Below are 16,734 nucleotides of genomic sequence, written 5' to 3'. Positions count from 1 at the left end.
TCTATCTCCGCTCAATTTAAATCTAAGTCCCCTCATGCTAGACATCACCATCCAAGGAAAAAGGCTCTCACTGTCCATCCTCTGATCATCTTGTATGCCTCAATTTTTTTTTTTTAAGTGTACCCTATTCATTTTTTCCAATTAAGGGGAAATTTGGTGGGGCCAATCCACCTAACCTGCACATCTTTGGGTTGTGGGGGCAAAACCCACGCAAACATGGGGAGAATGTGCAAACTCCAGACGGACAATGACCCAGAGCCAGGATCGAACCTGGGACCTCAGCGCCGTGAGGCAGCAGGGCTAACCCACTGCGCCACCATGCTGCCCTATTGTATGCCTCAATTAAGTCACCTCTTAACCTTCTCTCTAACAAAAACAGCCTCAAGTCCCTCAGCCTTTCCTCAAAAGATCTTCCCTCCATACCAGGCAACATTCTGGTGAATCTCCTCTGCACCCTTTCCAATGCTTCCACATTCTTCCTATAATGCGGCAACCAGAATTGCACGCAATACTCCAAATGCGGTCGCACCAGATACTGAAAGGATACTGGCAGGTAAAATAAAGTTGTTAAGTTGTTCTACAAGTACATTAAGGGTAAAATAATAACTTGGGGCAGAGTAAGGCCCATGACGGATCACAGTGGTAACTTGTGTGTGGAGCCGGAGGATGTAGGTGGGGTTCGAAATGGGTACTTTGTGTCAGTGTTCACCAGTGAGAAGGACAGTGTGGGTATAGAAATCAGGGAGAAGGACTGTAATAAAACTAAAGAGATTAATATAGACAGAGAGGAGGTTTTGAGTGGGAGGCTGCAAAGTAGACAAAGCTCCAGGGCCAGATGAAATGTGTCCCAGGCTGATGAGTGAGACAAGTGAGGAAATAGCAGGGACACTGGCAATAATTTTCAATTCCTCTCTGGCCACAGGAGAGGAGCTGGCGGACTGTAGGATCGCCAATGTGGTACCATTATTGACGAAGGGAGGAAAGGATAAAACAGGAAACTACAGGCCAGTCAGTCTAACCTGTGTGGTGGGGAAACTATTGGAAGCAAATCTGAGACACAGAATTAATCTGCATTTGTAGAGGCAGAGATTAAAAGGTCAGCGTGGTTTGGTTAAGGGGAGGACTCTGACCAACTTGATTGAATTTTTCAAAGAGGTGAACAGGTGTGTAGATGAGTGAAATGCATTTGACGTAATCTACTTGGACTTCAGCAAGGCTTTTCATCAGGTCCCACATGGGTGACTGATGTGAAGACACATGCCCAAGGGACCGAAGGACATTTGGCAAATTGGATCCAAAATTGCTGAGTGGCAGGAAGCAGAGGCTGTTGGGGGAGGAATGTCTTTCTAATAATAATAATAATCGCTTATTGTCACAAGTAGGCTTCAATGAAGTTACTGTGAAAGCACCAAGTCGCCACATTCCGGCACCAGTTCGGGGAGGCCGGTACGGGAATTGAACCCGCGCTGCTGGCATTGTTCTGCTGTTTAGTCCACTGTGCTAAACCAGCCCCTAGCCTCTGATTGGAAGATCATATCCAGTGGTTTCCCACAGGGATCAGTGTTGAGGCCCTTGCTGTTTGTGGTTGATACAAATGCTTTAGATATGAATATAGGAGGGTTGATCAGTAAGTTTGCTGCTAATATGAAATTTGGTGTGGTGGTAAATATTGAGGAGGATAGCCTCCGAATACAGGAGGACACAGATGGACAGATCAGTGGCAAACGGAATTCAATCTGGAAGAGATGCACTTGGGCAGGACAAACAAGACAAGAGAATACATGATAAATGGCAGGACGCTGGGAGGCTCGAAGGACCGGAGGGATATTGCTGTGCATGTACACCAGTACCTTAAGGGAGCAGAGCAGCTGGATACAATGGTTAAGGAAGCCTCTGGCAGTGTGGATCAAACTTTTTAACCAGGGTCCCATTTTTACCAACCGGCCATCCTTCGGGACCCACGCTGGGCGGCCTTTGCGACCATCGCGGCTGATCTTCGCGACCCACCATTTTCACTTGACTTTAATGTGACAGTAGGGCCTGCTCGGTCCCCACGATCTCACTTGCTTTGTTATTCAATGTTACATTTCTGATAATGACTTCAGCTGATGATTGAAGATCTCACTTCATCCGTTGAAAAAAAATACAGAGGTTTGTCCTCGAACTCGCCATACTTTGTCTTTGACAATTTGAGGTTTAAACTTTCATTTGCCAGTAATTCCCTGCATGTAACACCCATGAAATTTGACTCCTGATTGCAGTGGCACAATTTATAAACCCACCCCTGAAATAATCATCATTGTGCTGCTTTGTTCCTGTTTTCAGCTTCTTCATGGGTTGTTCACCAGAGGCCCTGGAGTTCACTCCAGCACTGCTGGCAGCTGCAAAATGGAGGAATCTCTCTCGGGCCCAGAACACGTGATGTCAGTGTATGGGGCATGTGACCTGCTCGCTGGCGCTGCCTCCGGTGGGAGGACTCCAGAGTTTGCTGAAAATAACTGGCCTGGGACCTTGCACTGACATCAGGAGGAGCCGGTCCACCTTGCGCACTACTTGATAAGGCGGGCATGCGCGGGATGGCCGTTAATCTTAAAACGGCCATCACGTCCGGCACTTTTAAAAGCTGGTCATGACCATTGGCCATTCCCCCCCCGCAATCTTGATTACCGCCACCCTCCTGGAACCTTCCCGAGATCCACCCACAGGACACGACACTGAGCTTAAAAATGCCAGGCCGATGGTACACTTGTCTCTATTAGCCAAGGCACAGAGTTAAGAACAAGCAGGTTCTGCTGGAACTGTAAAACGTTTGTTAGGCCACAGCTAGAGTAATACAATCACACTCACACTGTATCAGAGAGTGAGTAAATCCCACACTCACACACTGTATCAGAGAGTGAGTAAATCCCAGTCACACACTGTATCAGAGAGTGAGTAAATCCCACACTCACACTGTATCAGAGAGTGAGTAAATCCCACACTCACACACTGTATCAGAGAGTGAGTAAATCCCAGTCACACACTGTATCAGAGAGTGAGTAAATCCCACACTCACACACTGTATCAGAGAGTGAGTAAATCCCACACTCACACACTGTATCAGGGAGTGAGTAAATCCCACACTCACACACTGTATCAGAGAGTGAGTAAATCCCATACTCACACAGTGTATCAGAGAGTGAGTAAATCCCACACTTACACACTGTATCAGAGAGTGAGTAAATCCCACACTCTCACACTGTATCAGAGAGTGAGTAAATCCCACACTCACACACTGTATCAGAGAGTGAGGAAATCCCACGCTCACACACTGTATCAGGGAGTGAGTAAATCCCACACACACACACTGTATCAGAGAGTGAGTAAATCCCACACTCTCACACTGTATCAGAGAGTGAGTAAATCCCACACTCTCACACTGTATCAGAGAGTGAGTAAATCCCACACTCACACACTGTATCAGAGAGTGAGTAAATCTCACACTCACACACTGTGACAGACAGTGAGTAAATCACACACTCTCACAGTATCAGGGAGTGAGTAAATCCCACACTCACACACTATCAGAGAGTGAATAAATACCACACTCTCACACTGTATCAGAGAGTGAGTAAGTCCCACACTCACACACTGTATCAGAGAGTGAGTAAATCCCCCACACACACTGTATCAGAGAGTGAGTAATTCCCACAGTCACACAATGTATCAGAGAGTGAGTAAATCCCACACTCACACACTGTATCAGAGAGTGAGTAAATCCCCCACACACACTGTATCAGAGAGTGAGTAAATCCCACACTCTCACACTGTATCAGAGAGTGAGTAAATCCCACATTCACACACTGTATCAGAGAGTGAGTAAATCCCACACTCACACACTGTATCAGAGTGAGTAAATCACACACTCACACACTGTATCAGGGAGTGAGTAAATCCCCCACTTACACACTGTATCAGAGAGTGAGTAAATCCCCCACACTCACTGTATCAGAGAGTGAGTAAATCCCACACTCTCACACACACACTGTATCAGAGAGTGAGTAAATTACACTCTCACACACTGTATCAGAGAGTGAGTAAATCCCACATTCACACACTGTATCAGGGAGTGAGTAAATCACACACTCACACACTGTATCAGGGAGTGAGTAAATCCCCCACTAACACACTATCAGAGAGTGAGTAAATCCCCCACACTCACTGTATCAGAGAGTGAGTAAATCCCACACTCACACACTGTATCAGAGAGTGAATAAATCGCACTCTCTCACACTGTATCAGAGAGAGTGTAAATTCCACGCACACACTAGATCGGAGAGTAAGTGCATTCCACACACCATCAGAGAGTGAGTAAATACCACACTCACACTGTATCAGAGATTGAGTAAATCCCACACACACACTGTATCAGAGAGTGAGTAAATCCCAAACTCACACTCTGTATCAGAGAGTGAGTAAATCCCACACTCACACACTGTATCAGAGAATGAGTAAATCCCACTCACACACTGTATCAGTGAGTAAATTCCACACACACACACTGTATCAGAGAGGGAGTAAATCCCATATACACACTGTATCAGAGAATGAGTAAATCCCACACACACACATTGTATCAGAGAGTGAGTAAATCCCACACTCACAGTATCAGAGAGTGAGTAAATCCCACACTTTCACACTGTATCAGAGAGTGAGTAAATCCCACACTCACAGTATCAGAGAGTGAGTAAATCCCACACTCTCAAACTGTATCAGAGAGTGAGGAAATCCCACTCACACACTGTATCAGAGAGTGAGTAAATCCCACACTCTCACACTGTATCAGAGAGTGATTAAATCCCACTCACACACACTGTATCAGAGAATGAGTAAATCCCACACTCTCACACTGATTCTTAGAGTGAGTAAATCCCACACTCTCACACAGTATCAGAGAGTGAGTAAATCCTACACTCACAGACTGTATCAGAGAGTGAGTAAATCCCACACTCACAGTATCAGAGAGTGAGTAAATCCCACACTTTCACACTGTATCAGAGAGTGAGTAAATCCCACACTCACAGTATCAGAGAGTGAGTAAATCCCACACTCTCAAACTGTATCAGAGAGTGAGTAAATCCCTCAATCACACACTGTATCAGAGAGTGAGTAAATCCTACACTCTCACACTGTATCAGAGAGTGATTAAATCCCACTCACACACACTGTATCAGAGAATGAGTAAATCCCACACTCACACACTGTATCAGAGTGTGAATAAATCCCACACTCACACACTGTATCAGAGAGTGTGTAAATCCCTCAATCACACACTGTATCAGAGAGTGAGTAAATCCCACACTCTCACACAGTATCAGAGAGTGAATAAATCCCACTCACACACAAAGTAGCAGAGAGTGAGTAAATCCCACACTCTGACACAGTATGAGAAAGTGAGTAAATCCCACACACACACTGTATCAGAGAGTGAGTAAATCCCACACTCTCAAACTGTATCAGAGAGTGAGTAAATCCCACTCACACACTGTATCAGAGAGTGAGTAAATCCCACACTCTCACACTGTATCAGAGAGTGATTAAATCCCACTCACACACACTGTGTCAGAGAATGAGTAAATCCCACACTCTCACACTGATTCATAGAGTGAGTAAATCCCACACTCTCACACAGTATCAGAGAGTGAATAAATCCCACTCACACACACAGTAGCGGAGAGTGAGTAAATCCCACACCCACACACTGTATCAGAGAGTGAGTAAATCCCACACTCACACACTGTATCAGAGAGTGAGTAAATCCCACACTCACACACTGTATCAGAGTGAGTAAATCCCACACACACACACTGTATCAGAGAGTGAGTAAATCCCACACTCTCACACTGTATCAGAGAGTGAGTAAATCCCACACTCACACTGTATCACAGAGTGAGTAAATCCCACACTCTCACACTGTATCAGAGAGTGTGTAAATCCCACACTCTCACACTGTATCAGAGAGTGAGTAAATCCCACACTCACACACTGTATCAGAGAGTGAGTAAATCCCACACACTCACACTGTATCAGAGAGTGAGTAAATGCCACACTCTCACACTGTATCAGAGAGTGAGTAAATCCCACACTCACACACTGTATCAGAGAGAGTAAATCCCACACTCACACACTGTATCAGAGAGTGAGTAAATCCCACACACACACAGTAGCGGAGAGTGAGTAAATCCCACACTCTGACACAGTATCAGAAAGTGAGTAAATCCCACTCACACACACAGTATCAGAGAGTGAGTAAATCCCACTCACACACACAGTATCAGAGAGTGAGTGAATCCCACACTTACACACAGTAGCGGAGAGTGAGTAAATCCCGCACTCACACACGGTATCAGAGAGTGAGTAAATCCCACACTCTCACACTGTATCAGAGAGTGAGTAAATCCCACATTCACACACTGTATCAGAGAGTGAGTAAATCCCACACTCACACACTGTATCAGAGTGAGTAAATCACACACTCACACACTGTATCAGGGAGTGAGTAAATCCCCCACTTACACACTGTATCAGAGAGTGAGTAAATCCCCCACACTCACTGTATCAGAGAGTGAGTAAATCCCACACTCTCACACACACACTGTATCAGAGAGTGAGTAAATCACACTCTCACACACTGTATCAGAGAGTGAGTAAATCCCACATTCACACACTGTATCAGGGAGTGAGTAAATCACACACTCACACACTGTATCAGGGAGTGAGTAAATCCCCCACTAACACACTGTATCAGAGAGTGAGTAAATCCCCCACACTCACTGTATCAGAGAGTGAGTAAATCCCACACTCACACACTGTATCAGAGAGTGAATAAATCGCACTCTCTCACACTGTATCAGAGAGAGTGCAAAATTCCACGCACGCACTAGATCGGAGAGTAAGTGCATTCCACACACCATCAGAGAGTAAAAATATCACACTCTCACACTGTATCAGAGATTGAGTAAATCCCACACACACACACTGTATGAGAGAGTGAGTAAATACCACACCCACACACAATCAGAGAGTGAGTAAATCCCACACACACACTGTATCAGAGAGTGAGTAAATCCCAAACTCACACTCTGTATCAGAGAGTGAGTAAATCCCACACTCACACACTGTATCAGAGAATGAGTAAATCCCACTCACACACTGTATCAGTGAGTACATTCCACACACACACACTGTATCAGAGAGGGAGTAAATCCCATATACACACTGTATCAGAGAATGAGTAAATCCCACACACACACATTGTATCAGAGAGTGAGTAAATCCCACACTCACAGTATCAGAGAGTGAGTAAATCCCACACTCTCAAACTGTATCAGAGAGTGAGTAAATCCCACTCACACACTGTATCAGAGAGTGAGTAAATCCCACACTCTCACACTGTATCAGAGAGTGATTAAATCCCACTCACACACACTGTATCAGAGAATGAGTAAATCCCACACTCTCACACTGATTCTTAGAGTGAGTAAATCCCACACTCTCACACAGTATCAGAGAGTGAGTAAATCCCACACTCACAGACTGTATCAGAGAGTGAGTAAATCCCACACTCACAGTATCAGAGAGTGAGTAAATCCCCCACTTTCACACTGTATCAGAGAGTGAGTAAATCCCACACTCACAGTATCAGAGAGTGAGTAAATCCCACACTCTCAAACTGTATCAGAGAGTGAGTAAATCCCTCAATCACACACTGTATCAGAGAGTGAGTAAATCCTACACTCTCACACTGTATCAGAGAGTGATTAAATCCCACTCACACACACTGTATCAGAGAATGAGTAAATCCCACACTCACACACTGTATCAGAGAGTGAATAAATCCCACACTCACACACTGTATCAGAGAGTGAGTAAATCCCACACTCTCACACTGATTCATAGAGTGAGTAAATCCCACACTCTCACACAGTATCAGAGAGTGAGTAAATCCCACACTCACACACTGTATCAGAGAGTGAGTAAATACCACACTCACAGTATCAGAGAGTGAGTAAATCCCACACTTTCACACTGTATCAGAGAGTGAGTAAATCCCACACTCACAGTATCAGAGAGTGAGTAAATCCCACACTCTCAAACTGTATCAGAGAGTGAGTAAATCCCTCAATCACACACTGTATCAGAGAGTGAGTAAATCCCACACTCTCGCACAGTATCAGAGAGTGAATAAATCCCACTCACACACACAGTAGCGGAGAGTGAGTAAATCCCACACTCACACACTGTATCAGAGAGTGAGTAAATCCCACACTCACACACTGTATCAGAGAGTGAGTAAATCCCACACTCACACACTGTATCAGAGTGAGTAAATCCCACACACACACACTGTATCAGAGAGTGAGTAAATCCCACACTCTCACACTGTATCAGAGAGTGAGTAAATCCCACACTCACACTGTATCACAGAGTGAGTAAATCCCACACTCACACACTGTATCAGAGAGTGAGTAAATCCCACACTCTCACACTGTATCAGAGAGTGAGTAAATCCCACACTCACACACTGTATCAGAGAGTGAGTAAATCCCACACACTCACACTGTATCAGAGAGTGAGTAAATGCCACACTCTCACACTGTATCAGAGAGTGAGTAAATCCCACACTCACACACTGTATCAGAGAGTGAGTAAATCCCACACACACACTGTATCAGAGAGTGAGTAAATCCCACTCACACACACTGTATCAGAGAGTGAGTAAATCCCACTCACACACACAGTCTCAGAGAGTGAGTAAATCCCACACACACACACACTGTATTGGAGAGTGAGTGAATCCCACTCACACACTGTATCAGAGAGTGAGTAAATCCCACACACACACTGTATCAGAGAGTGAGTAAATCCCACTCACACACACTGTATCAGAGAGTGAGTAAATCCCACACTCTCACATTTTACAAGACACTCACAGTTCCTGAAGGAATCCCACAACCCTGCACAGTCCCTCTGTGATGATGTGGAGATGCCGGCGTTGGACTGGGGTGAGCACAGTACGAAGTCTTACAACACCAGGTTAAAGTCCAACAGGTTTGTTTCGATGTCACTAGCTTTCGGAGCGCTGCACCTTCCTCAGGTGATTGAAGAGGTATATTCCAGAAACATATAGAGACAGATTCAAAGATGCCAGACAATCATTACAGATCCAGAGATGGGGTAACCCCAGGTTAAAGGGGTTTGAATTGTGTCACAATTCACTTCACACAATTCACACCTCTTTAACCTGGGGTTACCCCATCTCTCGATCTGTAAAGATTTAATGAAATGAAAATCGCTTATTGTCGCAAGAAGGCTTCAATGAAGTTACTGTGAAAAACCCCGAGTCGCCACATTCCGGCGCCTGTTCGGGGAGGCTGGTATGGGATCATCTGCTAATGCTCACATTCCAAGCATTGTCTGGCATCTTTGAATTTGTCTATATATATGTTTCTGGAACATACCTCTACATTCACCTGAGGAAGGTTCAGCGCTCCGAAAGCTAGTGACATCGAAACAAACCTGTTGGACTTTAACCTGGTGTTGTAAGTCCCTCTGTGGTGAAGGGTCCCTCTCACCGACAGCCAGGTCACTTTCCCCGGTGGATCTTTACACACTGACAAACTGGGACTGGAGACATTCTTTCTGAAATGGATTCCCTGTTTGTAGTAAGCTGGTTTCTGATTGGTGGAAAATCCTAAATCCGATTGGTCTGTTGATATATCCAATCAAATAAACAGAACATAACTGGCTGTCCTCATTCTCACAATGTCCAATCACAATCATTCCTTTCCCCATTCCTCATTAGCATAGATGTGAGGCTCTGTCTATTTCATCAGCGCTCGGAAGAGGTTTGCTTTATTTCTGGGTGAAATTGACGATGGCTGACGAGAAGAAACCAACATCGAAACCAGCTTCCAAGAAGGGAGCCAAGAAAGTCATTAAGAAACCGGCAGTAAAGGGCGGCAAGAAGCGGCGAAGGTCGAGGAAGGAGAGTTACTCCATCTACATCTACAAAGTGATGAAGCAGGTTCATCCCGACACTGGCATCTCCTCCAAGGCCATGAGCATCATGAATTCGTTCGTCAGCGATATTTTCGAGCGCATCGCGGGTGAGGCTTCCCGCCTGGCCCATTACAACAAGCGCAGCACCATCAGCTCCCGGGAGATCCAGACCGCCGTGCGCCTGCTGCTGCCCGGGGAACTGGCCAAGCACGCCGTGTCGGAAGGGACAAAGGCGGTGACCAAGTACACCAGCTCCAAGTAAAACTCCACAAGGACTGAAAACCACCCCAAACACAACGGCTCTTTTAAGAGCCACCCACAATCTCTGTGAAAAAGCTGCACCATCTTTTCCGGCATTGACTTGATGAGAAATCTCTTTGTGGAGGAGAGAGATTTGTCCCGGTCCAGAATGTTGTGAATGTGGCTTCATACCCGCCCGTCACAGACAGTTTCACACAGAACAGAATCAAACTGAATTGAGAGCCGATTTTAAACTCAGTCTGGCATTTGTGACGGACAATGAGGAGAAACACAATTTCAGGAGGGAATTATTTAAATTTAATGATAACTATATTCAGAGTTTAACAACTGGTGAGTTAAACTCATAAGGAAATTATTATTTTTTCTCTCGGGTTATGTGTTTCCCGCTCCCGGGACACAGTAAAGGCGGGAATGAAGAGGTTATTTTCGGGCTGATCTGTTTGTTCCGCAGTTTTCCCAGGAGACGGAACCAGCGAGATTTGAGCACACACAGGACCTGAGTCCATTGCAGCGCTTTAAGATCTGCCTCTCCCCGGCCCTCCCTATTCTCCGGACACAAAGCTGCCTGTTCCACCGGCTGGATAGAGTCGGGGATTCTCTCCACACTTCCCAGTAACATTCCCGGCCGCTTTCAGGAGAGAGTCTCAGAAATCAGCCCTTTCTCTCTGTCCCTGTGAAGCCTGTGTGAAGGAGTTGGTTGGTAATCTCGATGTTTCTGCTTTTGCAGTGAGCTGAGATTTGCTCCGTTTTAAATTGCTGAACGGGGTCTTATTACCGCCGGTTAAGATAAGAGATTGACAAGTTCAATCTGTTCCTAAACTAGCGCCCGGATTCTGGGATGGAAAAATCAATAAACGGATCACGAAGTGTGAGATTCAAATAGTTTCCTGAACATTGAGCCGGTCCGTTATTTGGGATTTTCCTGCACTGAAATTGGCGGGAGTTTGGAATTTGAAAATGTCAGCCAATCAAAACCTGTAGCTGCTTCTCTCCAGCTCTCCGATTGGTTCAGGCAGAATTCACTCCGCCGCCTTGGCTTTGTGCTGAAAGCTGTTATTATTCTGTTCTTTTCACAGCCCCCAAATCACCTCATTAGCAGCTGTTTTTAGCGGGAACGGAGCCTTCTCCCAATTCCTGAAATGTTCATTGATCCATCATTTTATTCCCAGTAATTCTCCGCAGGGTAACAGTCCGGAGTGGGATGATTCCAGAGCGGAATAAGGAGAGTCTGAGGACTCAATCCCACTCCCTGTTTTCAGTGAAGGACACTCGGTCCTGACTGAAGACTAAACGGAGCGTTTTCCTTCCGGGAATGCTGTGAACAGGGATTGATTCCCGCCCGGGACAGTTAGAAAGCGAGAGGAGAATGAATCACATTTAAACTAAATGTTAAACCCGCGCCTGTGATTGGTGACGGGAAGCGCTGAATTAAACCAAATAAATAGAAGGGATTTGAAATCTCTGACTAAGGACGACATTTATTTGAATTCGCTCCTTTGCCACAATGAAATTGGCGGCTTTTTGAAATGGACAAATTCTCAGCTTCTGCCGGTTGTTGTGGGTAAATCCCGCCCTCTTCTGTTTCCAGTGAGCTGATTGGTGCAGAATATAGGCAAATGAGGTGAACTGAGCAGCGACCAATCAGAGGAGCTGTCAGTTTATAAAACAGTAAATGCTGCAGAAATTGTTCATTGTGTGAAAGTGTTTGTGAGATTGTGACAATGTCTGGAAGAGGAAAGACCGGCGGTAAAGCTCGGGCCAAGGCCAAGTCTCGCTCCTCCCGGGCTGGACTGCAGTTCCCGGTGGGCCGTGTTCACAGGCACCTGAGAAAGGGCAACTATGCCCAGCGTGTGGGGGCCGGAGCCCCGGTCTATCTGGCTGCTGTGCTCGAGTATCTGACCGCTGAAATCCTCGAGCTGGCCGGCAACGCGGCCCGGGACAACAAGAAGACCCGCATCATCCCCAGGCACCTGCAGCTGGCCGTCCGCAACGACGAGGAGCTCAACAAGCTGCTGGGAGGGGTGACCATCGCTCAGGGCGGGGTGCTGCCTAATATCCAGGCCGTGCTGCTGCCCAAGAAAACCAGCGCTGGCGCCGGCAAGAAGTGAAGCGACCATTCTTTAATCTGATAACACAAAGGCTCTTTTCAGAGCCACTCACTTTATTTGAAAAAGGGCCAACTATTGTCTGTCCCTCAGATTCTGCTCTGCTACTTAATGTGCAAACGTTTCACGCTTTATGACATCAATCCGCAGCGCATTCTGTGCAGATTATTGACATGTTCAGTATTTATGATACATGTGAATTGACGGTGTTTATTGGGGATAAAAGTCTGTGAACTGAATTGATCTTAGTTTCAATAAGATTGCTCAAAGAAGGAAGTCTAACTTGTAATCTATCCGCAAGTGATTCCGCTCTTTTAATGTGTAGATGTTTCTGTAAGTGGGTTACTGTATGTCTCGCTTCATACTCGGAGCCTCAGATTAACATCAACCCCTGGCTCACACCTCATTCTGGAACCGCTGCAAGTCCATATGGTGTATGTACACACACAGTGCTGTTAGGGAGGGGTTCCAGGTTTGGATGGTGCCTCGCGGAGTAAAGTTGTGGGATTCGAGCCCTGACCTCCAGAGGAGACTGCGACCTGAATTCGGCCATCCTGACGTATTCGAAAGGTTAGGTGCGATTGGGCCGAAGTCGGGTGGTCTTTCCGTGGGTCAGTACCGACTCGATGGGCCGAATGGCCTCCTTCTGCACTGGAGCCATTCTACGATTACTGAAATAGGGTGAAAACGGCAGCAGCAGGACACAAGGACAAGTTACGGTCTCAGGCCAGAGTAAGTGTCCAAAGTAATGACTCACACAACATTAGAAATCAATGAGATAAATACATTTATTGTGGACTGGTGCCATCTCCTGGCAGAACGGGAGCCGTGCGACACGGACACTCTCATTCAGGAGCATTTTAAATTGGAGTGAAATAACTTACGCTCCGTATGAATGTGTTCCAAAACAGTTTATCAAGCTAATCTAAAGTGCCAATTGGAATCTGAGTCTTTCAGTGAGCGATGGTGGTATAGTGGTGAGCATAGCTGCCTTCCAAGCAGTTGACCCGGGTTCGATTCCCGGCCATCGCAATAAAAAGCTGGTTGTATATTTTTGCGCCACTTCGTGAGTTTCAAACCGAGAAAGAGAAACAGTTCCGAACTCAGAATTTGGGCGCAATTGGGGAGTGAAATAAGTAACTTTCTCATCATTTTTTAATGTGGTTTCAATATGGACAGTGTTCCACTATTCACCCACAAGCCGTCAAACAACAGCTAAAAGCCGCAGCTTTTTCACTTCACCCTCATGAAGTGGACCAAACAGAGACACAACAGACACGTTACAGACGAGGATGGGATTTGAAGCCAGGTGTACAGAGCACAATGGATTATTGTGCATCACCTTAACCACGTGGTACAGCTGCTTTACTTCAGGGCCCTTTAGTATCCTTCAATCTGACTTCTCTGCGTTTCTTTCGCACGGTTGCTGATGTACAGAACACAGTCAAAGTGTAAATAAATAAAAATAATCTCTGAGTTAATTTGCGCTTGTGGCGCAACGGGAGCGCGCCTGACTCCAGATCAGAAGGTTGCGTTGGAATCATGTCAGGCGCACGGAGCTTTTCTGCAGCTTGTTCCAGGAATTTCTCTCTGTAGAAATGCTCTCGAAATGACTCCATTCCACGATGCAAATAATATATTTCATATTTACCCGCTTGAGCAAATTTGTCAAATACCAGCAGATTCATCTCGTCCTGTTAATGCAGAATGACAGTGAGTTCAGTAAGAAATGTTTACAAACAATAGCAATTTCTTTCTGCTCAATGTACACAGTTATAGTGATCTGTATTAAACAGCAGGAGCGGGAACCGCAGTCCGCAGTCTTCACCTTAATGGTGAGTCTGAATTTCAGTTTGGGGGTTTCCGAGAGAGCGGATGTTATTGTGGAAACTGAGGTCACTTTTCCTGTGAATGGAGCCGGATAAAGAGCCCTGGCCGGCCTGAGAGTCCCCGAGCCTCCATGAATCTTCACAGCTCACAGAGTGAAGGGCTTTTCCACTTTGAAAATGACCATGTCCGGCAGCTGGAGCTTTCCCTTGTATTTTCTGGGATCTGGGAAACAGCGGATCATCAAAAAACAGAAATGAAACACATATAATTGCAGTATTTATTTAAATGGGCTAAACATCAGTGCGCATGGCCTAATGGATAAGAAGTCTGACTTTGGGGAAATCTAGTGATGATATCAGAAGATTGCAGGTTCGAGGCCTGCCGCGGTCGTTTTATACAGAAATCCGGTATAACTTGCTGACAATCCAGTTTTCCTTCCTCAGCTCAGTTTATTCAATTCTCTCTCATCTTAGTATTTCGTTTACCCCCTAATTAATCCACAAGATCTGTTTGATTTGGATAAAGAAATGATTGTGTATCAAGCGGTTCAATACAATTCTGTGGAGGGAATTCTAATGTCCTCAGGAAGATGGTTAGAGTCATAGAGTCATAGGTGTTTACAGCACTGAAACAGGCCCTTCCGCCCAGCTTGACCATGCCGCCCAGTTTCTATCACTAAGCTAGTACCACTTGCCCGCAGTTCGCCCATATCCCTTTCTACCCACCCTGCCCATGTAACTGTCTAACTGCTTTTCAAAAGATAAAATCGTGCCCGCTTCCTCACCATTGCCACTGCCTCACGAATATATGGATGATAATGGCATAGTGTAGGTTAGATGGCTTTTGTTTCGGTGCAACATCGTGGGCCGAAGGGCATGTACTGCGCTGTATTGTTCTATGTTCTATGTTCTATGAAGCCCGTTCCAGATGCCCACCACCCTCTGTGTGAGGAAATTTCCCTTCTGCTCTCTTTTGTATCTCTCCATTCTCACCTTAAACCTATGCCCTCTCATTCTAGACTTCTCTACCTTTGGGAAAAGATGCCGACTACCTTAGCTATGCTCTTCATTATTGTCTCGACTTCTGTAAGTTCACCCCCAAGACTCATACGGTCCAGGGGGGAAAGTCCCAGCCTAACTAGCCTCTCCTTATAAATCACCATCAAGTCCTGGGAACACCCTCGTATATCTCTTCTGCACTCTTTCTAGTTTAACAATATGCTTCCTATAATAGGGTGAGCATAACTGAACACAGCATAACGTGTGTGGTCTTGCCAATGTATTGTACAACTCGGTAGCATTGTGGATAGCACAATTGCTTCACGGGTCCCAGGTTCGATTCCAGCTTGGGTCACTGTCTGTGCGGAGTCTGCACATCCACCCCGTGTGTGCGTGGGTTTTCTCCGGTTTCCTCCCACAGTCCAAAGATGTGCAGGTTAGGTGGATTGGCCGTGATACAATTGCCCTTAGTGTCTAAAATTGCCCTTAGTGTTGGGTGGGGTTACTGGGTTATGGGGATAGGGTGGAGGTGTTGACCTTGGGTAGGGTGCTCTTTCCAAGAGCCGGTGCAGACTCGGTGGGCCGAATGGCCTCCTTCTGCACTGTAAATTCTATGATCTATGAACTCCAGCAAGACGTCCCAACTCCTGTATTCAATATTCTGTCCAATAAAAACTAGCATACTGAATGGCTTCTTCACCACCCTGTCCACTTGCGACTCCAGCTTCAAGGAGCTGTGAACCTGTACTCCTAAATCTCTTTGTTCTGTAACTCTCCCCAACTCCCTACCATTAACTGAGTAGGTCCTGCCCTGATTTGATCGACCCAAATGCATCACATCACCCTTATCCAAATTAAACTCTATTTGCCATTCATCGCCCACTGGCCCAAGATGTTTAATAATGAGCTGGATCAACTGTTTTTTTGTTCAGAGGGATGTAAGATTGTGTTACTGGATTGGGAATCCAGAGGCCCGAACGAATCTTTGGGACACGGAATAAATCCCACCATTCAAATTCACTGATTTAATAGATTTTCAGGGGCGGGGCTTGACAGGATAGATGCTGAGAAGCTGGTTCACCATGTGGGAGAGTCTTGGACCAGAAGGAATAATCTCAGAGTAAGTGGCCGCCCATTTATACCAGAAATAATGAGTAGTTTCTTCTCTCGGAGTATAGTGTATCTGTAGAAATGTTTGCATGAACCGAATAGGGCTGTAAAGGGTGGGTCAGTTAATATGTTGATATTATGATTTTGAACATCTCCATCATATCTCCTCTCTGCCTTATCCTCTCCAAGGAGAACGTTCCCAACATCTCCAATCTAGCCTCCTAAATGGAATCAATCCTGTAAACCTCTTCTGCACGCTGCCCAATACGTCCACAGCCTTCCAATAGTGTGGCTCCCAGAGCTGTGCAAAATATTCCATCTGATGTCTAACTGGCGCCTTGTACAGATTCAGCATAACCTCCTTCCTCTTGTTCTGTTTTCCACTCGTT

The 16,734-nt window shown here is 45.8% G+C and overlaps 1 non-coding gene across 1 annotated transcript; it reads left to right on the top strand.

The window, feature by feature from the left end:
• The first annotated feature begins 13,367 nt into the window (after nucleotides 1-13,367).
• Nucleotides 13,368-13,439, top strand: trnag-ucc (transfer RNA glycine (anticodon UCC)). The gene has a single exon. It is a non-coding gene; the product is annotated as a tRNA-Gly (tRNA).
• The last annotated feature ends 3,295 nt before the right edge of the window (nucleotides 13,440-16,734 follow it).

Source organism: Scyliorhinus torazame, chromosome 24 (assembly GCF_047496885.1).
Source record: "Scyliorhinus torazame isolate Kashiwa2021f chromosome 24, sScyTor2.1, whole genome shotgun sequence".
NCBI classification, from domain to species: Eukaryota; Metazoa; Chordata; class Chondrichthyes; order Carcharhiniformes; family Scyliorhinidae; genus Scyliorhinus; species Scyliorhinus torazame.
The sequence above is the reverse complement of the archived record's forward strand: the minus strand, read 5'-3'. Positions and strand labels throughout refer to the sequence as shown.